This window comes from Anser brachyrhynchus, assembly GCF_964034855.1.
Source record: "Anser brachyrhynchus genome assembly, chromosome: 4".
In the NCBI taxonomy this organism is placed as follows: domain Eukaryota; kingdom Metazoa; phylum Chordata; class Aves; order Anseriformes; family Anatidae; genus Anser; species Anser brachyrhynchus.
The window spans coordinates 43,822,597-43,849,241 of NC_137698.1; the positions used below are offsets into that span (position 1 = coordinate 43,822,597).

The following is a 26,645-nucleotide window of genomic DNA, read 5'->3' on the forward strand; positions in this document are numbered from 1 at the left end:
AATTACTTTTATCACTTTCCATACAGTGATTGAAGTAGCGCATTTGATGTCAGTGAGGAAAAGGGCTGTTACAGCAAAACTCCTCAAAGTGCCCAGAATTTGGACATCCAGCTGTGTGAAAGAGGTAAATGATGTTTCAAAACCAAGTAGATTAAGAGAGTCTTGGTTCCGCAACACTTGAAAGTTGTCTTATTTGATATTGCTACACAGTCTATTTTATAACTTTTTCCTCTTTAAGTACGGGATGCTCCGAGCTCTGGAGTCATTCATGAAAGGATTTTAGCCACAGCCATTGTGAGTGCTAGGCCAGAGGCTTTAGTTAGGCTTTAAAAAATTATTAAGCATTTAGTTCTATTAGTGATCTTCACAGGAAAAATAAAAGTGACTGAGAAGGAAGGTGATGAGAAGCATGAGTAGAAAGCCAAGACTTAAGATGAACCCAGCAGTCTCAGGTCCTCTCCTGAATATTGCAGCGATTTCTCTTTTGAAATATGCACTTACTTCTTTTAGTGGAGCAACTGCTCATCCACCCAGTGAATTGCCAGAATTTTGTTTAGGGCCATCTTTATTTTCAGAGCAAACTGTCTTCTCAACAGTTTGCATTTTACTGCTCAGTCAGTCTAGAATTCAGCTTCTGAGACTTCAGATTTTTATCTGAACTAAGCTGAGTGACCTTCACCCATCCCTACTCTTAGGTATGAGATAATCTGCAAATATACTTGACAATTGTCACTTAATCCATTACAGTATGAACAAAGATGAGAAAAGTCTGAGTTCCCTCTCATCTCAGCCTTAGCAAACATTTCCAGTTTCACGTGAAGAAAGTGACCTTCTCTTTTCTTTATGGTCAGTGTACAATGTCATTAGGAGTCTAAAAGCTGAAGACCACGGGAAGGGGAGAGCAGCAAGATACCTCCTGTTTGGGCTACTATCTATCCCCTTTTGAAAGGCATGCTGTCTCATCCCATCTATTCACTTACTTTATCTTTACTGAGTCTCAAAAGATTCCATTGTCATATGGTTCTTCCAATCAAAAGTACTTCAGATTTGGGAAACTGAAAATGACTTCCTAAAATTTTTTATGTATTCCCTCTCCAAAATAACAAACCTTTTTAAAAGGTTAATATAGAATTGAAAGCTGCTCATTGCTTTGAATAACAGTCCAAGAATCACAGTTCCTGATTTTTGTTGTTAACTTGGCCACACAGTTATTCTCTGGATTTGTCAAGTCATTTACTTAGTTCCTCCTGGTTTCTAGCTTTATTTTTTTACTGTGTACTAATATAAGATGTATAACACATCTAATAAATATGATGTAACATATTATACAATACATACTTTATAAATGTGGAATAAAAATGTATGTCAGTGTTTGTAAAGAACTCTGAAGACCTCCAGTAGAAGCACATATATGCAAATGATTCAAAACACGCCTAATAACCACAATTTAAATATTTCAAACAACATATTCCAATGCATTGTATGCCATTGATAATGGTGAATTAAAGGAATACAGTAAATTTACCAAAAAGTTATAATCTCATATAGATGTTTAGTGTTGCACTGAGAATAAGCTGGTGGAGGCTACTCCAGACTTTTCTTCAGAGATTAGTAATCATGAGAAAGTAAGAAATGTATTCCACTTTGTAGAGTTTCCCACAATAGTCCAACACAAAATATATTAGGAGAACTTTGGGAATCCCCTAATATAATAAAATATCCAGATTACAAAGCAGAAAGTGTGCCCCTTTTTCTTTCATAAATCTACCATAACAGGCAAAAAAAAATGTGGCAAAAAAAAAAAAATATTTCTGAACACAGAGAAAACACAGATTACCACATAATCATGATGTAATTGGTTGAAAGCCACCATGGCTGTCTTCTGTTGCAAGACGTATAAAAGGTTTTTGACTATTTTAAGCTCAGGACAAAATGAAGTGAGAGGAAGCCTCCACAGATTTAACTTTGCTGGAAGTCACATGAGCAAATGAAATGGGATCAACTTGTAAAGTAAAGGCAAGCCGTAGCTGGAAAGATTTCCTCATGGCTGTTGCATTACTAAACTCAGAGGAGAGCTAAAGTAACGTAGACCATTACTATGTAGTTACTAGGTTGCATACATTGACCTTATTTCTATTATACACTTTTACATCAAGTTAACTGGTATAGATGGTAGCTCATTCATGGATCAGCATAGCAACACAACTTTTAAATATACAAAATACCAGTGCAGAAATTAATCCTCTTCCCAATAAGTGCTGTACATCTGGCTGTTCCTATGAACAAATAAGTGATTTTTCCAGGGAGAAGTATTAGAAATCACTCACAAATATGTAGCTTTGATCCAAAGCATTTATAATCATTTAATTTTGTTTTGGGGCACAGTTTCCATTTGCACATGCACACAGGCAGACAGATCCTCCCCGTCTCCCTCTCTCTCATGCTCTCTTATAAAAGCAATTGCTATTTCCTGACTGGCTTCCTTCCAGATTTGTGAACTAATTTGATTTGGCACCTTTTAACTCATTCCATTATGCCCACCACAAACTTAGCTTTCTAAGAAAGAGAAAAAGAAAAGAAAACATGGAGTTGAAGGAGGAGACAGGCAGAGAGAAAAACTAAAGGAGGCAGACAGCCGCATGTACTGATGTTGGTGAGTGAAACGTACGGGGTTACCAAAAGGTACGTGTGCAGCACAAGAACAACCCTGCAAACTCAAGTGTTAGGTGGAAGTGGTACAGCTGTGATTGCAGGCTGCTCGACCTGAGCCCGGCATAGTGCCAATGTGGCACTGGAGCTCTCAGTCCTGGGTGAGCATCCGTGCACAGACAGCCTGCCTTGGGATGCCTCTGTTCTCTCCAAGAGGTATGCCAGGTGATGAGTCCCTCTGGCAGCAAGGAGGAAACTGCAAAGTGTGACCCTCACAGCTCAGCATTAAGTCAGCACAGCTGCATACTCGACCACCTCCCCAGCCACGGTCCATCTGTGAGAGTAAAACGTCCATGTGTCACCACCAAGGAAAAGTACAGCTGGAGCAAATAGGTGCTTTGTTTCTTTCCCAGGAGCTCTTCAGGCAACTCAGAGCAGTTCTTCAAGAGGTGTAATGCATTTGTTAAGTGTTATGAGTAGTTTGAATTTGTAACATCAATTTCCGTGCTTTCCAAGTTCTTTACAAAGGCATTAAAAAGTAATTTTGTAAAAATGTTTCTGTAAAAGGGCAAAAAAAAAAAAGTTTTATCATAAACTGCACATTTCTCGTACAACTAGTAGGAAAATTACTTCTCTGTCTTCACCATATTATGTAAAAACACCTCAAGAAATAAATTCATAATACTTAAATCACATTAGCCTAAATGCCTCTTCTTCAAAAACTGAATGGTCAGGATCCCTCATTGAACTGATATACAATTTATGATGTGCAAAATTTGTTATATACGTCACCACAGGGGAATCAATATGAAAATGTTTCTGTGCTACTTCCAGATAGAATAAACTTAAATAAAAGTCATTTAAATAAAAACAATCCAGAAAAATAAATGATTAAATTATGTGACAAGCATTAGGGCAAAATACATGTTCTGCACTAGATATATGAGCTCAATCATAATTCATCTGCCCAAGGCTTCCATTGCATTCCCCCATTCCCATAATGTGAAGACACAGCAGACATTTATATCTTGCCTGTTCCAGCTGGGAATATTTAAATATCCAGAGGAAGAACGAACACCCCGTTTTGCATGCTGCATCCCCTCCAACTGAGCCCTGAGGTCCTGCTCTGAGTGTTCTCAATGGTTAACCACTTTGGGATGAGGAGTGGGGTTATTTAATGAGCCCCATGCCCAATTCAGGGGTGGCAGCTGCAGTGGGAGAAATAACTGCTCCACCTAGCAGACAGCAAGGCTTACATAAAGTGACACACGAGCTCTCACAGGAAGGCTGGGAACCATGCATGGCTGAAGAGGGTGTCATGTCCTTCTGATGTCCTACAATATTATCTTGTATAAACAGTCACTTGAAATTCATCTCTGCATGTTATCACAGTTAGACTGGTCAGAAGTGATGTCTGAATCAATGCAGTGACACTATACAGGGCTTTTGCATCTTCACAGTTCCAAAAATTTTCCCTCTCCAGAAAGGGCCACCCCCTAATGCATTAAGATTTTTGTCACAGTGAACTATTAAAAAAAAAAAAAAAAATCAAAACTCCCCAAACCACTGCTGCCTTGAAACCAGAATTTCCCAGAGTTACCTATCAAAACTTGGCTGGAAAAACATTAAAGTTTTTCTTTTTCTTCTGAGCACAGTGTTAAAGAGAAGGAACACTGATTTCTTGTTCACAGCTCTGATCAGGGCTATATTTTCTGGGAGCAGTCCATCTGTGCTTCGCCTTGTGTGTCAAGAAGAAAGCCATCCCTTGTCCTACTTGCGTAAGTTTGACAGGTGTGTTTATCTTTCTTGAAGTGAGGTTCTTTTTCTGTTTCTTGAAAACAGCAATTGTAAATTATTTTCTTGAATTCAGAATAACACAGCGAACAGGTGAAATGCGTCAGGAACTATAATGCTGTCTCTCAGAAAACACGTTCCCACTCAAAATACAGAGATATTTGGAGCACATTGTTAAAAATAGGAGCATAGCAAATGGTTTTCCACACGCAGAAGAAAGAATGCAAATTTTGATCAGATAGAGTACTGATACCACCATAAAAGTGAATACTTTTCAATTTTTTTGCCTATATGTTTTGAAAGCTTGATTAAGCTTTTTTTCTCAGGCACTGAATTAAGCCTTTCTCAGGCACTGAACCCCAAATAAGATATCTAAGAGAGGAGTTATACACCTACTTACAGGAACAGAAAATCAGCTGAGACCCTCATGCCATATGGACTGCCTTACTGACAAAGATGTAAAAATCCTTTTTTTTTTTTTTTTTTACATATATCTGTAACTTTTAAACTCATGTAAAGGAGACATTATTTAGAGTATGTCATATAGAACATATGGAATTTGTTGATTTGTTTTCAACAGGATGCTTTATCCGGACAATAGACTAAATATGAGAAAGCTGAAGAGAGTCTAAAAATAACATATTAATTATAAAACTGTGTTGGGTAACTCGGTTAGTTAACCTCACTAACATATTTTTCAGCAGAGTTACTCTGTTTCTTACATCCACTGTTTTAACAACAAAACAATCTTAAAATTGAAAAAGAAACTCAAATTGTAAAATTTCCTTTCCATAAAGCGAAAAAACACATCTTTCCATCTTCTTTTCCAGTCGCTTCTCAGAGTCACCTGAGAAGAGTAATTAACTCTTTCTGTTAATGCCAGTGGCCCTAAGTTGACTGTCATCATTAGTTCATTTTCATCTTCAGTTCCACCTTTAGATATAAAGTAAATTGGAGAAATAAATAAAACAGTTAAAAGTGTGCTGTAACTGTACTAATGTGCTATAATCCAATAGTTGCAAATTATAACTTGCAAAGTATGTGATAAAAAGAGGTCACTCCTGATAAAAATTCATAAAGATCATAAATAACGTAAGTGGGAGCTTATCCATATACAAGTACACAAAACAAAACTATCCTTTTCCTTCATATAACACTTGTCAAGATAAAATTGTTTACAGACTTTATAACTATACAATACCCTTTCTCTAAAGAGCTTCTTTACACAATACTTTAATATTGTTATATGGTGAATAAACCCTTTTCACTATTGTTCCCATACAAGTAAGTTTAACCTAGATTTAATGTGTATGTCTCTCTTAGTATTTTTTTTCAGGAATCAGTAAAATGATAGCTGAAAATTATTCCTTTCTATTTCATTTCATGTTGAAACTGCATTTTTGCCAGAAACAATTCTGCTTGAAATATTCAGAGTGCAAGGCTGTTTTCAATATGGACAGAAGCTTTGGGGAAAATTCTCCGCATTTACTGAGGCCTGGTAGTGCTGGCAAAAATTCAGGAGCAGCTCCAAAAATTACTAATGCAAACGGGGCTGGGGGGGGGGGGGGGGTGCAAAGCTTCATAAAATCTGAAGTCAAACATCTGCCCAAATTGTAGAAGCTGGGAAGAAGGCAATTAAGGAGCTCTCTTTTAAGAGAGGTATTGTGTCCTGCTAAGCAGACACGGTCCTTGATGGCACTGCAGAGGACCTCCACTAGTTTTGCTGATTGCTGATGCACCTCACCCAGACCTGCTTTCCCAAGGGGCTGGTACTGGGCAGCACATAAGCACAGTCCCACAATGGGGGATGCAACAGCAGAGGCATCAGTTTACCCATGTCTCCTCCACACCAACACTCAGAGATGTGCCAGAGCATCATGCGCACTGACCCATGATGATCAGAAGCTACAGATGAGAGACATGAGACTGTGAGAAGGCAGCAGGGCACATGCAATCACTTTCTCTCTAGTCTGAGTGCTGTCTCAAGGTGTTTGGTTACAGCAGAAAGGTGCCAAATCATCAGAGGGAGCAGACTATGAAGAGAGCCATAAATCTATTTAGATTAACTGAAATTTTCACCATTTGGCTCCAAGTGGAAGAACTAAATATTATATATATTTTTTTGCAACTAATCTGTTTTGACTCTATGAAAAACATTTTCATTGCAATAAAGTTATTAAAGTCTTAGCACTTACTGTTTTGTAGTTAATATAGGAACTTTTTTTTCTCGCTGCCTGTTAGTTTCTTTGCAATAAATTTCTTTGCACAGGTCGGCTCCTCACTCTAGTTCTCTTATTACTTCATTTAAGAGAATAATTTATTTTAAACCCCAAACCAAACAGAGGATTGAAGAGTAGAGGTTAAGAAATGGAATAAAAAGAAAACAGACCTTCACCTTTCATTATGTTTGTCTTAAGTATCTGCTTTATTAAACTCACTCAGTGTTTAAATCTGGTTTATTAAAAACTATCAGTGTTTAGCTTATGCTATTTTTAAAGCAGTCTGTACTTTACAGTATTTAATAGATTGTCCAAAACAGATGAGTTTTGTTGTTGTTTTTGAAAGCGAACAAATGTGGAATGCTGCAAGACATACAATTGCATAGAACGGTTAGCATTCATATAACTGTGACCAGTTCTGTATCAAGTTAATGTTGTAAATCAAAATCTGAATTGAGTTTATTGAGTTTATTGAATCTAGCAATGACAACTCATTAAAGATATATTCCAGTTCCCTATTAGAACTTTTTTCACCAATCAACACTTACATTAGTGTTTAACCACGCTCTTTACATTTATACAAATCTCTTTAGATTGTCAAAATCATGTGAAGAAGCATCTGTCAGTAGTAAACAGATTTTCTCTTCTACTTCTAAAATCTAGCTGATATACCAAGAATCACTTATAATCAGCCCATTTATCACCACTCAGTGAAATCAATGGGAACTTTGTTATTGATTTAGATAATGGCAGGGTTGGTGTATGGTATATTTAGAAGCACAGTCCAACAGGATCTACTGCATTAGAAATCTTACCTCTGAGACACTGTTCCCATGATATCCACAGGGAACTTTGCCAAAATAAGGAACGTGATTAGGGTTCTCAAGCGTTATTAGATCTGAAGCAGCATAATTGTAACATCTTCACTGTACTGTCATTTTTAATAACAGGGAATTTTGTGTGAATCCTGTGCCTCTCTTATTTGTGAATATTTGCCCTTTGTCTTTGTATGATGCAGTCTGGAAAGCTAAAGCAAGAGACATAATGCCTCAATCCAGCCAAGAATGTCCTGGTTTCTGTGGCCCTGATAAAAATAAGATTACCTAACACAAAATAACAGCAGCTATAAAAGATACAATGAGATCTTTCTCAGCTATGTATAAACAGCAGATATTGTTTGGGTGTCTAGAAAGGGCATCACTCTATTCCCTGCAATACCCCACTTTGTCTCCAGCCACAGTCATTTCATCACCTGGCTGGTTTCCTAGCTCCTTGGGGTGATCGGTAGATCCTAATGTCCTTATGGGGCTGGTGGCTTGCAGCACACACATTTTCACCTTCACCAATCTGACATATGTTTGGTCACATCCAGAATCTCATGGCCACTCAGCAGGACTCCTCAGCCATGCCTTGGAGCTTCACAAAGAGACAGTGGGCTTGATGGCACCCATCCGAGGAATCCCACAGCTGCCACCAGAAAGGGCCAACTCTGTCTTTAGGTGCAAGGGAGCACTTTGCACGTATCAGGAGGTGCTGGATGCGATCCTGCCCATGCACTGCCCTTTCTTGCAACTGAGCCTTATGAAATACAGTTCACTGAAAATCTGTTCCCCTTCCCCAAAAAAATACATTGGTATGTTACAAAAACAAACAAAAAAGCCCTAAACTTTTTTCCATGTCAGAATGAAAAGTGGAAATTTTTAAATTCCCAGTAGAAAAGGCCATATTTGAGCAAAACCAAATTTCTGGACCTCACAAGTTGCCACATAGCAGAGCTGTTGTTGTCCTTCAGTTAGCTTTAATTATGAACTAATTGGATGAGTTTTTTGTTTCAGACATTTCTCTGAATAGCCTTGAACTACAGATTCATAGCCAAACTTCTTCATTTAAAAATCTGCTGTTGCCTTTATACTGCTCCTGTTTTCAAACATATCACACACCCTTTTGGAATACCTTGGAAAGTGGGTAAATCAAAATTTGTAGCTTTCCAGTTTATCCCTAAATCTAAAGCCTAACATATTATAGAAATAACAGTAAAAGGAAATAAATGCAATACGAAGAAGTCATAAAAACAAAGCTCTATCAGGTTCCCATGGAAGGTCACCAGAAGAGCTTAGTACTTTGTTTTTCTTCTCCTTAATAGAGGGGCCTAAATTTAATTTCTCTTTTTATTTTCTACTTTCCTCTGCTCTTTTCCTCTCAATCTCTGTCCTCCTCCTCCTTTCTTCTCCCCAGTTTGAAATTCCATTCTCAGCCATGTGTTTCTCATTGCAATCCACCTTCCATTTTTGGTCATACAGCAAAATGTGGTTTGAAGATCCAAGAAAGTCAGAGCGTGTTGACACAGGAACATTGGATTCTAGGTTTTGTCAACACTGAGCTGAAGAGCTTTGGGTCTTGAATCAATTTTAGCCTCCTTGACCAAGGAAACCCTGCCGAGAGTCAGACTAAGATCAACGAGAACAGATTTTCAAGTGAACAGAGCCATATAAGTATATCTTGCACAACAGGGGAGTGCTTTTTATTTTCTGTATTATCTGCCCTTGCTCTAATATTAAATCCAAACACTACTCAATTTTGTTTGGCATGCAGCTCTCTGCAACAAAACCAAAAAGCTTTCTCATAGGTGATAAACAGGAGTGAGAGCTTTGAGACAAACCTGAATTTCAAACAGCAAATGACTTTTTTTTTTTCCTAAAAACTGAGATAAATAGCAAACCCAAACAACTCCAAAGTCTCACAGTGACCTATTCAGAAAGCAGTACGGCTGGCAAATGACAGAAAATCCCACTCCTTTTCCAGATGGCTTGGGGAATTTCCTGTTAAAATACTGTGCTTCCCGATGTCTGGACAACCCAGGCCACGTGAGCATGGGTCCACTGGCTACCAGCTGAAAGTCCATCCCTAGTTTGCAATTCAACTAAAAACATGTATATAAAGCTGGGGAATGAAAGAGGGTGTAAGGGAAAGAAAATTAAACTGATGTTGACATTGTTTGAAATTTGCTTTAATTCATGCTCTGCCAGATAGCTAAAGATTAATCTCAAACTGTTTATTTTAATGTATTATATTTCTGACTTCCAGCTAGTTATCAGCTGGTGTAATATAAGTTTAATTTTGGCACCACCAAGTCTTCATTGTGTTTATGTTTTCACTCACACTTTCTTTGGTTTTATCATAAGCAATTTCATGATTTAATGGCACTCACTTCCCTGAATAAGAACAGGTGTAGTTAATTTTAGAGATGGGAAAAAGACTCTTATAAACTACCTATTTTCCATGTGTAGGTGTTTAGGATGTCAGCAGCTTGGAAGATACCTTAGTTACATGGTCATTTCCAGGGTAAAGTGAAAATGAAACAGAGGGTTATCTATTTTTAAATTCTGGATTAAAGATTGGGCTGATCTGGCTAAGTCTGAAAAGTTTTAATTATTTTTCTAACCAGGACTCCAAACTCCATGTTGAAAATACCATTTTTGAATTTAGCTCTGACTATATTATAATTAGGAAATAATCAGGAAAACAATGGCAAATTATAATCATTGCAACTAGTAATGAAGATGCATACTTGCTGAGTGAACAGAGTTACTCCAGTGTAATACATTCTTTGAAAGAATTTGGACTAATTCATTTGGTCTAAATATCTTGAACTGCTCAGAAGTATTGCTTCTTTTTGATAGCATAAATTCAGACTGACTGACTTCCTCACCCTTTCCTGTGTGGTTCCCAGTAGCCTCAGATAGTGGCTCACTGCTGTCACCTCTCCGGGTGCGGAGCAAAGAGCCATGTTTCCAGCTTCCTGAGGAGAGGACTGGCTTTGGTGCTCAAGCCTCTTCTGGCTCCTTTTGTCCCACCAAAGGAAGAGCCCTACTCCAGGCTAAATTTGCAACTGCTGGTCTGCGTTTAGGATCTTTGGCAGGTTTTCAAGATGACATAATGGTGTGTTCAGATGCCTCCAGTAAGCAGCAATGACAAGCCTAAGTGAGAGGAAGTTTTTATAAAATTCGTGAATATGAAATTCAAGGACTCATGTTTTACTTGGTGAAAACAGGCAATGCAGTCTTAAGGTTCAGTGTGTCTCACCAAGACGATAATGCTGAATTGTCTGAAACTATGCTCCAAATATTACATCTCACAAAAATACTGTAAGACCTCACAGGTGTGGAGAAACAAATAGGAGGCAAAATACATCATATCTTCTAGCCAGCTTTTTTGGCTTGAGAAAGGTTAAGTTAGAGAAACTTACTCTGGTTTTGGAGCACACTAGAGAAATTCCAACAGAGGCAATTAAATTTTGAAGGTGCATAAAATAGTGGAAAAAAAGACAAAAATTTGCATGCACATCTGCAGCTTTTATCCATTTGGGCCATAGAGAATTCACACATAGAGTCTGTGGGAGAAATTGAAGTGTGTAGGGGTAACGAAAACAGAGAATAAGAATTTATAAAGGCGGCAATTAAAAAAAAAAAAAAAAGAAGAAGAATAGGAGACAACTCCTAGACCTCACACAGCCTCTGTTAAACAATGGGAAGAAAATCTTTTAGGAATTCAGTAAGACCTGAGAAGAAATAGAGGACTGTTGGAACAAATGGCTGCTGGCTCCATTTTTACTGAATGACCTTGACTGTGCACATTAGAGCTAGTTGTTACATCAGGCACTGAAATAGAGAACAGACCATAAAAAACTCTGAACATTTCCTCCCATAAGATTCCTTTGTTATAGGACTCTTTTGTAGCATTTAGTAATAATTTCCTCTCTGACTAATGTTCTTGTGCAAATTATAATGCCATTATGTTCTGATGCGAGCTTTTCCCTCATTTCTTAGTTACTTCATCTTTATAAAAGTTCCCCAGTTTCCAGCCAATACTAAAACGTTATTAATTTCAAGTGCCTGGGAGCTGAGAAGAAGTTTAGCAAGCTCTCAAAATGTTTCTTTACCAACATTTGACTGAATATTGTATTTGTTCACTAATTCATTTTTCTTTGCTAGAAATCCTTCACCTGAGTCTTTGCCTTGGCTCATGACTTTCTGCTCTGACAAGGAAGAATAGCTATGTTGCCAATAGGAAGCATAGGAAAGACCAAGAATGAACCTGCTTTATCCCCTGTTTTCATGGTAGGCTAATCACAGGTTTACTGTAAAACCTCTCCTCCGTTCCTTTCCGCACAAAATGTTAATTTTGTTACACATACAGCAGAGCCAGAGAAGTCAGACAAAGCAAGCAAGAAAAAGAGCTGCTCAGACTGTTCTTTCCTGTGTGGTTGGCCACATCCAGCTATCAAAGTAAAGGTGTCTCAAGACAGCAAAAGCTTATTGCTCAGCTATTATTTTTCTTCTGATTTTTCAGAGTACTTCTCTCACATTTTCATCCTCTACAATCTGGTGCATCTACAAACCCTAATACACCCTCCAGGTTATAGTGTAGTGGTGTCGATACCTTCACAAATTATTATTCTCTCTGCTAAGCAGATAACTTAGACTCAATCTGATTAAAAACCTGACAAAAGATGCATCCAAAAAAAAAAAAAAAAAGCCTTTGGGAATTCATCTAATACTTGCACAAAAGATCATAGAAAAATGCCTATAAAACAACATGTAGGAAACTCATGTTCAAGGAGGAACCACAAAACCTGTTTGCATGTTTACAGTTGGAATCATGTCTGAGATTACACTATTTATTCTAAATAACTCTGTTAATAATACTAATAAGTTTGTTTGCTTTAAGTATCTGGCATTCAGTACCTGGCAATCACTCAACTGATCAAGAAGAAAGACACCTTCTTGTTCTGAACAACCTCAGAGGAACCCCACAAATGGGAGCTTACTCATCCTAAAGAAAGCATTCTGGGGAAGGGAATATTTCATCCTTTTGTAAGTTTCCAAAGAGGATTCCTCTGCCTGGCTGTGAAAGTCAGCATGATCTCTCTTTTCTTCTGTTTAGCTTTGTTCAAATTCAACACAAACAGCTTAAATTCTGTGCGGTTACTGGAACAAAATATACTGCCAAAGACTGAAACTATTAAATCTTTTCTTTTATCTGTTCCTCATGAATATCACGTGCCCTGCTGAATTAGGTTGTTCGTAACAGTCTGAGCTTAGAGTTTTCTCTGCTAAAATACTTGAGATAATGTATATAAATGCACCCCTCCACAGTGAATTTGTTGCATCTTTTTCCAATGATTCTGATTAAAGAGATTCAAAAATGTTGCAGCTGAACACTGTTAATTTTGCTAGTCATATACATCTTCTGTGACGCCATGTTCAGAAGCTTGCTCAAGACCCATGTGGTACCCAAGGCACTTTAAAAATCATAAAGAGATGTCTTCTTTTCAACAAATTAATTGCACCAGAGGACAATTTTGGGTGGCTGGCAGACCAGTTAAATAAATTATCAGCCAAGTGCTGCTCACTTAGCCATCCCAAGATTAATAGTCTAAGACCTTCAACAGGTCATTACATTCAGCACCCATACCAAATGAGTGAAGCAACCCACATGAGGAACAGGGGTAGAGGAGAAAGTAACATGCTGTCTGAACAATATGGGCATTTAAACCAGCACTTCATCTGACTGAAGGGCAAGGCTGAAAGCCAGGGCACCTGGGGATCTGTTGGAATGAAACTGTCTCTAAGGCTGTAGGGAACCCAGGAATATGTCCAAACTGATCTGACACAATCCTTTGCAGTGAACCAATGCCACACAAAATTAGATCACTACCCACGTATGTCCCCTGCTTATGTGTCTGAGGAAACAGGCGCAGCCTTACCAGTTAGTGTAGACACAGCCTCAGTTCACACGGAGCAGCACCCTCCTTGCAAGATGTGGTGTTGGAGGATAGCTAGGAAGCAGCAAGTAGGAGTGGAAATATCTGGTTCTTCTATCGCAATTTCTTGTCTGTCTCTCTAGGCATACTTCATTGTGTCTTCTCCCGGATGCCTCCTTCCTTCTTTGAGCTGGCAGGAGTAAGAGGAAGAAAAGCAATGTCTTGCTGAATGCCATCACCAAAGATAACACTGATTATCACACCAGGAGATTACATTGAGCATCTGTAACTACCAGCTGTGAACTGAAGCAGTGATGAGGTGTCCAGATTCCCATTGCTGTGACCCTCGTGTGCTCAAACCACTGTACATCTGTCACTGGTCATGTTGGGTGGGTAGGAAGGCACAGTCTCTCAGAGAAAAGGAAGATGAGTTTGTTGGAAAGATTGCAAAGTCACAGTGCATTTCTCACCAAAATGCAGTAACGTTATTAATACATAAATAAGTCAGGTGTCTACATTAAAACTAAAACCTGATCAAGTATGAGAAGAAAATAAAATGTTATGTTAAATCACAGGGTATGTTTAAACATGATACTTATGCTATATATTTAGCTCTGTTTTTCTACAGGTCCCAATAGTGCAGGTAGGAATATAGTATCTATACAACTAGTCTTGATAATGAGACCAGAAAGGGGGAGGGAAGAAATTAAAAGGAGAAACCCTGAGGTGAGGTGAGAGCAAGCCACTGAAAAATACATATTATAGGAGGCTTGCATGGAATACCAAAAATTCAAAGCTTGTCTCTTTTTTTATTGAATTATAGTCCAGCCTAGTTGAAATAAGATCCCTTCTGTGTATGGCTACTTTGTGACTACAGTTAGTATGACAGAGGCTGAGAGGCTCTGTTAGCATGGTCTTGAAAGCAAAAAAGACAAATAATAATTGTATTTAACTCTTTTTTTATTAAGCCATTTAATCATTCAAAATTGTTTGTAATACCTTTCCCTCCAGCCAGCTGACTTGGTTTTGTTCTGGCGTTATTTGTGCAGACTTGGAAACCTTCACAGCCTTACAAGAAGCAACAGCAGTCAATCATCAGTCACACCACAGCTAAATAATAACCTAACATACTGATCTATTCTTTCCTCACTGCAAAGTGTGATAAGAAAGTACAGTCTTGCAACTTACTGCTGTTTCTCTTTTTGTGCAAGTAAGAAATGCCACCTAACTTGCTCTTTGCTGACAATCCCAAAGTGTGATAGAAGTCTTTTTAGTAGAAGAGCTATATTCTTTAACAGTAAATACATGAAAGTATAAATCTGAAATCGTAGCCAAACTAAGAAAGTCTGTTTATGGTATCTTTGGTGTTATGTATGAGAATTCAAGCAAATCTCTGATATATATGAAAATACATTGAACATTCATATTACCAAATGTTTGGTTGCCATAGTGGTGACATATAGTCAATATGTATCACCTCTTGTGCTTGGATCCCTCCTCAAGTTTTTCATATCACTGTAGGAGCAGAAAGTCATTTCAGCATGCTGAACAGCCCCACCATGACATCAAGGCGGATAAAACTCAGAGTTCAGCCAACCAGAGGAGGTAGGTAGCAGGTTTGCTGACATAAGCGGAGATTAAATTGCTCCACATGCCCCAAAATGTACCACCATCTGAAGCTCTGTTAGTAACCCCTGCACTCACCAGACCACATTTTGTAAACATGAGCTCTGCCTTGCAATGGCAAAGTTGTTACTTCAGATTCTTTTAGGATATCTGGAGCAGAGAGAATATCTGCTACCTTTAAAAAATATTATAGTAAACCCTCTTGTAAGTTTTAAATTTGTAGAGCTTCTCATTTGTTTTAAAGAATTTCTGACTCATTTCTTTTACCTGGAATTCTGATTTTAATTCAGTAGACCACCCATTGCTTTGATTTCATAACTATATTATTAAGTAATTAATAGGACTGGGATAAAATTTCTTTTTGAAATAGATGGATAGTATTAGTAAGATTAGTAAGATTTTAAAAAAAAAACAAAACAGGGAGAGGAAGCTGAAAGAATAAGTCAATTTGTTGAGCGTCATGCTGGAGTGCCTAAGCATAGCAATAAAAGCACATGCAAAAGTTATCTTTTTAATATTGTTGTTTAACTCAATATATTATATTTGGAGTTGTTTAATTGGTGAAGTACTCCATAAATACAGATCATTCTATAAATATTAAGAATCTTGGGATGGTATTGAGTTACAACTAGACAGGAATTTCGTTTTTTCCTTTTTTTTTTTTTTTTTGTTCTTAACATCATGCACCCTTTGCTCATGTACGTGCACTTCTGGAGAAAAAAAAAAAAAGGAGAATGTGGTCAAGACAAACAAATCCATTTGAAAACAGTGAGAAGCACTATCTGTGAGAAGCATATGACCAATGCCCATGGAAGATCTTTGTCTTTGAAGTTATTTACTTAAGGTGAGGTTTTACTTTGGAATCTGAAGCCTCCAAACATATAAGCACTGTGTAAGTTTAATTGCTTGAATATTCCAATCAAGTTCACTTGAACTAACAGCAATATTAAGAAATGGAATTTGCTAAATGTGAGTATATAGATCTCACGGAGGAGGAGAAAGAAGAATATATGCAAGTACTTCTATTGTTCCCTTTAGGTGTTTCAACATGAATCAGATCTGATTTATTGAGTCTTTAAATAAAAAATGCAAATAGGACAAAAAAAAAAAGTTGTTACCTTAAAAGGAGAGAGAGCTCTAGAAATGAAAACTACGTGAGAAGGAGGAGCTAAAATATTATTAGTTACATGGATGTAATGAGGATAAAGTACTAGCATCAGGTGTTCTGGAGTTTAACAAAACCTTCACTCTGAAGATGATAAACTAAAAGTCTCAGTATCTAGAGAAGCTGCTGCCAAAAACCTGGCACCTTCAGTTGGCTTTCTTAATGTAGCTACTGAGTAGCAGAGCAAAGATTTATCTGTCTTTGCCTGCTTAGCACAAGCATTCTGTGAGCATTATAAAAACATAATAGTTTTTTGCTAGGGTTTTATGAGGGCCATTTCAATATCAACTAGTACTCATCAAGGAAGAAACAGACAAAAAAAAACTCTTCAAAAAGAAGAGTTGCTTTTGCTTAGATAAATTAGTAAGAAATTCATTAATCTTCCCTAAAAGGGTAAAAAAAAAAAATTAAATCTACATAAAATAAAAATGAAGGTACTGTGTATCCACAGAATTACTATTTTCCTGAAGAAAAAGATACTTAGAGTAAGATCTAGTTCCTTTCATGGAAAAACTGGTAACAATAAGAGATATGAATACAAACATTTTAACAGCAGTCATGTTGCTGCAGCTGTAACAGTTGAAGGGCGTAGTAGAGGAATCGTTAATAAGGAGATGCAATGTCTTTTTATTAGACTAACTGACACAGCTGTAAAACACTGAGAAATCTTGGACAAAGAACATGTAGCCCAGAAGAAAAGCAAATGCAGAAATATGGTAAATCAAGCATAGATGTCCTCCTCTGTGAGGACATCCTCCATTGAGGCTGCCAATACTGGAAAGTTTCACCCCAGCCAAGGTTCAGACATTGCACAGCAAGGTGTGCCAATGGGAATCTAATTAAGTACAGCTGTGCCTATGTATGCTTACCACTTTAAAAGAAACATATCAGCCTGTGAGAAGAGGTCATATTTCATCAGAGCTGGGACAATGAACTTCAGGGAATAAACTAGGAGAGATGTCATTCAAAGTGATTTGTTCCTCTGGAATTTTATTTATGACTGCTATACTTAAAACCACATTGAAGTGCTGGCCAAAGCCAGACTTAAATTTAAATTTGGATTAACACTGACTAAAGTTTGTCCTTAAGAGCATGGCTTTGTATTTATATCTGAGACTCAAGTCAACAGTTTTCTCTCTGGTCTTATCCCTGCACTTGAGCATTGTGGAGAAGCTGAAGTCTACTCATCTACTGAGGAAGCAAAAATAATTGCAGTGATTTATAGTCAGGCAGTCCCATTTACTTGTAATGAAATGTAGGTGCTTATTACTGAGATAAAATTTAAAACCTTAAACTAAGGTTTATGGTCATATCCAGGAGATCAAGCATTTTGTACATTAAATCAAGATGGCACGCCACTAAAGAGTGGCCAAAACTAGGATTCATTTTAGAAGAAAAATGTGATGAAGGATCACTAGACCATCAGTTCTGTCTAACATTAGAAAAAGTGTCTCTCTGGAGTTTGTTTGCCTTTTCCTTGCTATACATGCCTTCAGCAGGAATCAGCTCTCAGGAGTTCTCCAGAGAGCTTGACATAAACCTAAACACTCCCAGAATCAAAATAGATCTGTGCAAACATATAAACAACAGTTTTTAGTCAGTCACATGTTCAAAACAATTTGTTAATTTCACTCTCATTACGTACATATTTACATACAATAAAAAAAATCCCTCCTGTTGCACAAAACAGATGTAGATTCACCTGTATAAATGTTAGCTTTATGTATGTGCTAGTATATTTGTGTACTTCTTTCTGATAAACTTGACAGGAGAAAAAGAATACAAAACTCTCTTTTTAAAGAGCTAGGCAAAAACATGTTTCTGAATATCATAATTCTTTCAACCCCTATTTGTTTGAAGTGCTATTCACAAGCATTGCAGCATAATTTACATGCAAAAAAAATGAATTGAGATATTGCCCTCTGGAGTATATTTTCTTTCCAAGTTATATAGTCAAACTTCAAACCACTTCATTAACACTAGAATTGCTTAGAAATGGTAGAATATTGCTTTTGCAGTTTTTAAAGTTTATTCAGGTTAAGCAAAGATAGAGGGAATAAAAACTATAATATAGAACAGGGAAATAAGATGGCATTTCCCTCCCTTCAAGAACATTCAAGCAGCGTGGCCAGCTGTATCATTTAGACTCTCATTTTCTTGGGTTGATGTGGCCACACTGCTGAAGAAAAATGACTGTCACAAACCATTAGATATCACAAGTTTTGAAGATTTCATCATAAATGAAAGTGCTGTAATAAAAACTGTTTCTCTCTCCTCCCAACATAGTAGGTTTGACTAGATCACAGCTGTACTTGTTTTATTGTAATGGGCTTAAACCTGTTATGTCAGGTGAAAGAAAACAGATGATAAACTGTTGGAGCTCTGACTCTGGAAAGAACAAGACAGAGATAAAATAAGATGCTACACAGCTCTGCCAGCTTCCTGATGTGTTACTTACACTTTCTAGTTACACAGGCAGACAGACACATAATTAATTTGTTCTATAAGCAGCCTTGCTCTTCAGATTTACACCAAAGTTTTGAGGAGCAGCAGTGTTAAGTCACACAGCTGAAATCCTTACACCAGACCTCTTTAGTTAACTTCTCAGGAATATGCAAACTGAAAGAAAGGCATTGGTAGCTAGAAATGGGAAGCATTTTTGTAGATAAAAAGGTTCATAAAACATTTCTATGTAGCTGCATAACTCATGAGAGCAAGGGAGACAGTCTTTGGATCTGAGTTCATTGCTGTCCAACTCTGTCAAACTTTAGAAACATTAGTAGCAGAGAGCTGAGCTTAGTCAAAAAAAATTTTTCTTCCCTTCTAATGTATGTATATAACTCCACTAATATTAATCAAGAAATACCTGATACGCTACAAAATTACTTCCTCTAGTCACTGGAGTTTAACCCATAAACATCTGTTTATAGTGACAAGAACAACTTGTCAATTAGTGTTACTAGCTTATGATACATGAACAATCTCTCTATCAAATCACTACAGCTGTAGTAACTTTAGGGTTCAAGACTACACAGAATTTGACTGACCATCCAATAAACCTTGCTTACTAAACTTTTGAGTTATAAAAGGAGTTTTTCTTTGTTACCTTTCTCTTTCCTACTGAATATGCTGTAAAATACTTTAAAATGAGTTATTGTATGCATTCTCAAACTGAAGTTTTTATGTAAATAGTCCACACAATTTATAGCATTCTTGTTTATGTAACATTCTGGCTTATTGGCATTTGTCCTATGAATATACTGTTTAGGAAATTATGTACCAAGGTTATAAAACATTGTTTTCCCAATACACTATTTAAGAAAAGAGAAAAAAAAGAAAAAAGAAGGAAAGAAAGAAAAATCAGTCTTGAAAGACTTGCCTGGTAAAATATTTTAAATTTAAAAATCACAGTGAATACATTCTTTCATGACGTAAGAAGCTACTAGCTCGTTATTAGAGCAATGCAGAAATGCAGATAAACTTTGCAATTTTACAGGTATCCAGTGAAGTCTACAAGGCTTCAGCACAGACATGAATGTTATTTATATTTCAGAGTCCTTAGCGATGCTAACCAGCTCGTATTGACAGCAAGAATATCCATGGCCTGAAGAAATGCTATCAGAAAGAGAAAAAGCAGGCAGTATTGAAGGCAGCTGGATGAGATAAATGGAATTGCCTAAGCTCAACTAACATGCCAATGAGTTCTGATGAGGCCCAAATCCAGGGTATTTTCCCTGTATACAGCTGATCCTGATCCCTTAGTGTTGTAGTTTCATGTTGATGCATAGGAGCATTTGACCCAAATAAGCAAACAAATACAAAAACACATGCAGATTCAGAGTCAAAAAACATGACATTCTTGCTTGCATGGGAACCAGTAAAAGATGTTTTTGCACTTTGAGTCAGTCAAGCATATTTCCTTCAAATTAGTCATGATTTAGTTGCACATTTGTTGCATGAACATCTGAAGTACCTGCAATAGTGTTTGAGCAAGAGCACATAGCATGCAAATATCCTTAGTAAAATACCCGATACAATTCAGAAAAAATGGTATTGCATTCAGAGTGCTCTCTCTGGTTTAGAAGACAATACTGTTTCTTCATTCACATAATGATCTTTGCTTCATCCTCAGGTCTTTCTTTGCCTGCATTCTCTCTAAAGTCTATCAAAGGCTTCAGAAAAATGAAAAGTTCCAACAGTCATGATTCCTCCAGGAGGAGATTGAGAGGAAGAAAAGGTAGATGTTTGTACAGAAGCTGAAACCAAAAATAACAAGGCGTAAAGTAATAACAACAAGAGGATTCCATATCCCTAGGATAACAGGGAACTCATTTTTTCTCTGCAAGGTTGTATGTGATTTGGCCACAGCCTCTAATCACAGAATTGTCTAGGTTGGAAGAGACCTCCAAGATCACCTAGTCCAACCTCTGACCTAACACTAACAAGTCCTCCACTAAACCATATCACTAAGTTCAACATCTAAATGTCTCTTAAAGACCTCCAGGGATGGTGACTCAGCCACTTCCCTGGGCAGCCCATTCCAATGTCTAACAACCCTTTCAGTAAAGAAGTTCTTCCTAACATCCAACCTAAACCTCCCCTGGCGCAACTTTAGCCCATTCCACCTCGTCCTGTCACCAGGCACGTGGGAGAACAGACCAACCCCTACCTCGCTACAGCCTCCTTTAAGGTACCTATAGAGAGTGATGAGGTCTCCCCTGAGCCTCCTCTTCTCCAGGCTGAACAACCCCAGCTCCCTCAGCCGCTCCTCATGAGACTTGTTCTCCAGGCCCCTCACCAGCTTCGTTGCCCTCCTCTGGACTCTCTCAAGCACCTCCATGTCCTTCTTGCACTGAGGGGCCCAAAACTGAACACAGTACTCGAGGTGCGGCCTCACCAGAGCCAAGTACAGGGGGACAATCACTTCCCTAGACCTGCTGGCCACACCATACAAGCCAGGATGCTGTTGGCCTTCTTGGCCACCTGAGCACACTGCTGGCTCATATTCAGCCAACTATCAACCAGTACTCCCGGGTCCTTCTCTGCCAGGCAGCTTTCCAGCCACTCATCTCCCAGCCTGTAGCGCTGCTTGGGGTTGTTGCGCCCCAGGTGCAGGACCCGGCACTTGGCCTTGTTGAACTTCAAATAGCTGGCCTCAGCCCTTCGGTTCAGCCTATCCAGATCCTCCTGCAGAGCCTTCCTACCCTCGAGCAGATCGACACACGCACCTAACTTGGTGTCATCTGCAAACTTACTGAGGGTGTACTCAATCCCCTCATCCAGATCATCAATAAAGATATTGAAGAGGACTGGCCCCAGTACTGAGCCCTGGAGGACTCCACTAGTGACCAGCCTCCAACTGGATTTGACTCCATTCACCACAACTCTTTGGGCCCGGCTATCCAGCCAGTTTTTAACCCAACGAAGCGTATGCCAGTCCAAGCCACGAGCAGCCAGTTTCTTGAGGAGAATGTTGTGGGAAACAGTATCAAAAGCCTTACTGAAGTCAAGGTAGACCACATCCACAGCCTTTCCCTCATCCACTAAGCGTGTCACTTTGTCATAGAAGGAGATCAGGTTCGTCAAGCAGGACCTGCCATTCATAAACTCATACTGACTGGGCCTGATTGCCTGGTTGCCCGGTAAGTGCCGCATGATGACACTCAAGATAATCTGCTCCATGAGCTTCCCTGGCACTGAGGTCAAACTAACAGGCCTACAGTTCCCTGGGTCTACCCTCCGGCCCTTCTTGTAGATGGGCATCACGTTTGCTAGCCGCCAGTCAACTGGGACCTCCCCTGATAGCCAGGACTGCTGATAAATGATGGATAGCAGCTTGGCCAGCTCCTCCGCCAGTTCGCTCAGTACCCTCGGGTGGATCCCATCCAGCCCCATTGACTTGCGTACATCCAAGTGCTGTAGCAGGTCGCCAACCATTTCCTCATGGATAGTGAGGGCCACATCCTGCTCCCCATCCTCTTCCACCAGCTCAGGGTACTGGGTATCCAGAGAACAAGTGGTTTTGCCGCTAAAGACTGAGGCAAAGAAGGCATTAAGCACCTCAGCCTTTTCCTCATCTTTTGTAACTAAGTTTCCCCCTGCATCCAGTAAAGGATGGAGATTCTCCTTAGTCCTCCTTTTTTGTGTTGATGTATTTGTAAAAACGTTTTTTGTTATCTTTAACGGCAGTAGCCAGATAGAGCTCCAGATGAGCTTTGGCCTTTATAATTTTGTCCCTGTACAGCCTCGCAACATCCTTATAGTCCTCCTGAGTGGCCCGCCCTCTTCTCCAAAGATTATAAACCCTCTTTTTTCTCCTAAGCTCGAGCCACAACTCTCTGTTCAGCCAGACTGGTCTTCTTCCACGCCAGCTCGTTTTTGGACATGTGGGGACACACCGCTCCTGAGCCATTAAGATTTCCTTCTTGAAGAGTGCCCAGCCTTCCTGGACTCCTCTGCCCTTCAGAACCACCTCCCAAGGGACTCTGCCAACCAGTGTCCTGAACAGCTCAAAGTCAGCCCTCCGGAAGCCCAATACAGCGGTTTTACTGGTCCCCTTCCTGACTTTGCCAAGAATAGAGAACTCTACCATTTTGTGGTCACTCTGCCCAAGACAGCTCCCGACCACCACATCTCCAGTCCTTCTCTGTTTGTGAACAGAAGGTCTAGCGGGGCATAATGTGACTGACAAAAGATAGTATTTTATCTTCCCAACACATTAAAAACACGTGTATCAGATTTAAAAACATACAAATCATTTCCAGCAAACAGGCTAAATAATGGATGCAAAAACAGTAAACGAAGGAAGCAAAATAAGCTAAGCTAAACTTTATAGTTATTATAAACTTAAAGTATCATTACTATATGTAAACCATTTACTAGTTTCAAAGTTTTATCAATTTTACAATTATTAATGCAGACATCTAAAGTATCAATGATGTGGTACCTCCAGCTCCCATTTGTTTGTTGTTTAGTCTATACAAGCTAGCCTTGGATTCTTTAGGTGCTCAGTATGTTCCTGTAAAAATAAAAGTAGAGAAATGTTCTCATTGTGACCTTTCAATACTTAAAGGGGTTGCATAAAAAAGATGGAGAAGGACTCTTTACTTGGGTAGAGAATGATAGGACTAGGGGGAATGGCCTTAAACTAAACGAAGATAGATTTAGACTAGACATTAGGAGGAAATTCTTCACTCACAGGGTGGTGAGGCGCTGGCACAGGCTGCCCAGAGAAGCCGTGGTTGCCCCATCCCTGGAGGTGTTCAAGGCCAGGCTGGATGGGGCCTTGGCCAACCTGATTTAGCGGGTGGCATCCCTGCCTATGGAAGGGGGTTGGAGTTAGATGATCGTTAAGGTCCCTTCCAACACAAGCCATTCTATGATTTTTCATTTACTCCCTCCCCTATCTACACGCTACCAGAGATGGGAGATGTCAATTTGAATAAGGTATGTTCAGTAGTGTTTCACATACCCCACAGAATAGACATTTCATCGTGACACTAAAGAAACCTACAGAACAACAGAAGTATTTAAATATGTAATTCTTCAGATCTTTACTAACACGTTTAACTTGAGCAACTCTAGCAGCAATTTGAGCAATGCTAGCAGTCACATGCTGAACAGTCTTCTAAAAGTCCTTTGGCTTCAATGACACTTAAACATATGCATAAGGCTAGAAGGAATCAGGATTTAATTAAGAGCTCAATAGACATGGAACCAGTATTTTAAAAAGTATTCTGGCCCTAAGCTTCCTTCTATCACCTTCCCCAACCCCCACCCCCCCGAAAAAAAATGTAATTGTTATGTCTGTTATTTACCAAACACTGCATTTCCCATAGCTGATGATTTATTATGTTCTCATCATGTTATTGCTTACCTCAAATTCATAAAGGAGAGCTGCTGAACAGGATGCTACCTGAAAGACCAAATTGCATGACCATGTAACAAAGGAGATATTACAGATAAGCATAGACAGAGTATGTTTTACATTGTAGAAGGGTCTTGCAAGTCAATGACTTGCATTTCCATCCAGGCTTTAGTGCTACAGTTGAGAAAGATAACTAATGTAATATAAATAAAAATAATGTAATAAAAAAAAGGGAGATTCTGCTTCACAGAATAACAATCAGCTTCTGACCACAGTCATATGGGAAAAACATTTCCCTTTGCATATCACAGCAGCAATCACAATCTGAGGGATTAGGTTTGTAGGAAGAGTGTCTTCAGTTTAATTGCAATCAAAGGCCGAGCCTTCTGCGGCCTGTGTGGGACAACAGACATTTGCTTTCAAGGAGCTGGTACATGTTGCTCTTAAGCTCTTTCCTGGACTTCCTCAGTTTATATTGATTTGTGACTCATCGCACCAATATTGGCTAGGATTTCACATTGTTTGGATATTTTGAGTATTGAAACATCCAGCTTCTTGAAACTCCACCTTCTGAGAAAACCAGAGCTGTCTAATTGCCTCCAGCACCTGTAAACACAAAATCACAGTTGTCTACAAAATAGACAACTCTATTTTAAAATCTCACCATCAGGCTCTTCTGTAGTCTAACCCACCCATGAATTCTCATTCCTCCCTGAACTTCCAGGGTTTTCTCTAAATCACACTGTGCTTGCCCCCTTGTCACCCCTGCACAGACCTGTGCCCTGCAGTGCTGGGAGGCTTGTCCAACTCTCAACTTAGGACAGAAAGCGATGCCATGCTCTGAGCTCACCAAAAACCTGACACTAAGGCAAGCCTCCCCTCCTGCAACCCTCCACATTTCTGCTCTTGCTCTTCTGGGTAAAATACATGCTTTAGCCCATATTCTTTATAAATACAAACCCTAGGATTTTTATACCTGTTTTTATAATGGGTGTGTTATTTCTGCAAGCCACATGCCCCTTGGCCATTTCAGCTCTGCAGCGCTCCAGCACCTCTGTTTTTAAAACCCAGCAGGCTGGTGGAAGTGGGAGGCAGGCAGCCAGACAGATAGCTATGCAGCAGGCACTGCAGAGCGGCTTTCTGCTGCCTTGCTCTGCCCAGCAGAAACATTGCCCAAGCACACCCAAAGTCTCCTGCCTAAACGGAGAGCCACAAATAAATTTTTGATCTCATTCAAAGTCAGGCTGCTCCTGTTGTTTCTTTACTATGTGGCTTTGTGCTTTATTTGTGAATCTTCTGACTGGCAGAATGAAGCAGTGTGGTGCCTTGTCTGTTTACCTTTCAAACCTTGATAACCAAATAATCAAAATAAGAAACTTTGTTTTTTCCCCACAGACATCAAAAAAAAAAAAAGTATCGCTACGAGCCCATGTATAAACAGATTTCTTAAATCCTTTTAGAAACCTAATCAGTATTAGTAAGTGTTCAGCTTCCTTCCTTTAGAAGTCCTCTGTCTTAGACTGGCAACAGTATTTGCCATGTGAAACACAGCCAAACATTTTCTCACCTTTTTAATACTTTGCCTACCCAAACAGCATTTGGGTAATTTAGCTCTCTCCCAACTGGGGAAAAACAGCTGTGGTGACTATAACTATAGCAGCCCTTAACAGTACTTTACATTTGAGGAGCAGTACAGGCTGTGTCTAATAAAAGAAAACCTTACACATCTCTCCCTCCTCAGACGTACTTCAAGGGACTGACTTTCAAGCAAGCCTCTGATGTATCTAATTCATTCATTGAGTGGCAGAAATGCGAGGGAAATGTAGCTAGGTACATCCCCATCTACATCTCTGAATAACAGCTACATTTCCAGATAATTTAAACGTTTCATTCTAATCCAAGTTAGTTGTTAGATTGAGTGTAAAGATAATAATAAAAAAAAAAAGAACTGCAATGCATAGAGCCAGACATAACGTGTAATTTTTAAGACCTTAGTCAAATGTAAAGAAAAAGCAGGTTATCTGTTATCCACCCAGTTATTTACAGCTGTCAGAAAGGAACATGGAGCAAAATGTATGCTTGTAAACTACTATCCTAGGGATTTACTGAAGTGCAGTGCCTTATCAGTTCTTTTGTTTGGACTGCCTAAAGACACACTAACCTTAATAACTGAGATTACAGACATTCTCAGCTTAAGTCAAGCACCATACAAGACTACAGAGTTGTACTCCTCTTTCAAATATCTCCTTGTCCAAATTACAAAGGTAAAAATCCTCTTTTCTATTAATCTGTTACAAGAAAAAAAAAAATCTCTAAGGAGATAAAGAGAAGTAAAAATGATGAAATTCAAGAAAATTCCCAACATGGAAAAAAGCAAAAGAGACAGTAAGAAAATAAGAAAAACAAACAAACAAAACCCACTTCATTTCACGATTCCTTACAAAAGCACAAACACTCCCTCTTCCAAGCTCCTCCTGGCTCTGCTCTGTAATCCTGCAGGCGCAGCTTTCTCAGGCTGCTCAAAAGAACCATCAGTAGGGATGGGCTACAGGTGGCTTCCCT

The 26,645-nt window shown here is 38.9% G+C and overlaps 1 long non-coding RNA gene across 3 annotated transcripts; it reads right to left on the bottom strand.

Annotated features, from left to right (window-relative positions):
- LOC308195091 lies at positions 1-26,645 on the bottom strand. Of its 3 annotated transcripts, XR_013951259.1 has the most exons (8): positions 26,505-26,645; positions 24,093-24,131; positions 23,415-23,535; positions 23,163-23,234; positions 13,719-13,833; positions 13,429-13,615; positions 4,250-4,480; positions 1-3,207 (listed from the first exon to the last, which is right to left on the bottom strand). It is a non-coding gene; the product is annotated as an uncharacterized lncRNA (long non-coding RNA). The 3 variants fall into 3 exon arrangements; XR_013951260.1 differs by lacking the exon at positions 13,719-13,833 and having other exon boundaries at positions 6-3,207; XR_013951261.1 differs by lacking the exons at positions 1-3,207; positions 4,250-4,480; positions 13,429-13,615; positions 13,719-13,833 and adding an exon at positions 16,797-20,472.